This window comes from Populus nigra, chromosome 2, assembly GCF_951802175.1.
Source record: "Populus nigra chromosome 2, ddPopNigr1.1, whole genome shotgun sequence".
NCBI lineage: Eukaryota > Viridiplantae > Streptophyta > Magnoliopsida > Malpighiales > Salicaceae > Populus > Populus nigra.
The window spans coordinates 15,488,076-15,489,465 of NC_084853.1; positions in this window are offsets into that span (position 1 = coordinate 15,488,076).

Below are 1,390 nucleotides of genomic sequence, written 5' to 3' on the forward strand. Positions count from 1 at the left end.
AAAGCAAGAGTTTCCCCGATGCTGCCGGGAAAAACGCTCCCCGGGATGGCCGGGTGAGATGACCCGGCGGCCCGCGACGGGTCATTCAATTCCATGCCCCGTCAACATAACTCCCGATGTACTGTTTGCTTTTTCGGAAGAAGAGATCCATCCCCCCATCCTCGGCCAGCCAAAAACGCTCCAATTAATGGCCGGGTGAGATGACCCGGAGGCCCGCGACGCGTCATTCAAATCACTGCCCTATCGGCTACAACTGCTGATGGGTGGGATTAGAGGCCTGCCATGGTGGTGAGGGGCGGCGAGGACCGTGAAAGCTAGAGTTTTTCAGAGGCTGCCGGGAAAAAGGCCCCTCGGGTGGCGGGGTGCGAGGACCAGGCGCGTCATTCAATTCTCTTCCCTATCAACTTGGCTCCCGTTGGCGGGATTGGAGGCCTACTGTTTGTTACAGGGCTAAAATCGTCAGGGGAAGAGCTGACGAAACAATGCTGGTTTGGATGCAGGGGGTAGTGTTGGAATCGGCAGCGCGGACAAAATCGGCAAAGTCGACAAAAAAGACTGTTGGTCTGGACATCGGGGCAGCGGCAGCCATGCCGACAGGGGGGGAAATCGGCAGCACAGATTTGTGCAGCTGCAGGTTCGTCGGGGAAATCGGCAGCGCAGATTTTTCGATGAACATGGGCTGGAAGATGGACTGTCCAGGCCAGGCAGGGAAATTCGTCAAGGGGACACGCTGACGAAACAGCGCTGGTTCAGGCACGGCGGGCAGTGTTGGAATCGGCAGCGCCGACGAAATCGGCAAAGTCGGCAGAATCGGCAGCGGGTGCTGGCGATGAGTCTGGACGATTTATAGTCCAGGGCTTGATGGAAAAGACTGTTGGTCCAGACAATGGGGCAGTGGCAGCGCGGATTTGTGCAGCTGCAGGTTCGTCGGGGAAAATCGGCAGCGCAGATTTTTCGACGAACAGGGGCTGGGCGCTGGACTGGCCGGGCCAGGCAGGAAAATTCGTCAGGGGGGCACGCTGACGAAAACAGGGGCTGCGGAGTGGAAAATCGGCAGCGCAGATTTTTCGACGAACAGGGGCTGGACCGGCCGGGCCAGGCAGGAAAATTCGTCAGGGGGGCACGCTGACGAAAAGAGGGGCTGCCGCGTGGAAAATCGGCAGCGCAGATTTTTCGACGAACAGGGGCTGGACGCTGGACTGGGCCAGGCAGGAAAATTCGTCAGGGGGCACGCTGACGAAAAGAGGGGCTGCCGCGTGGAAAATCGGCAGCGCAGATTTTTCGACGAACATTCGTCAGGGGGGCACGCTGACGAAAAGAGGGGCTGCCGCGTGGAAAATCGGCAGCGCAGATTTTTCGACGAACATTCGTCAGGGGGGCACGCTGAGGA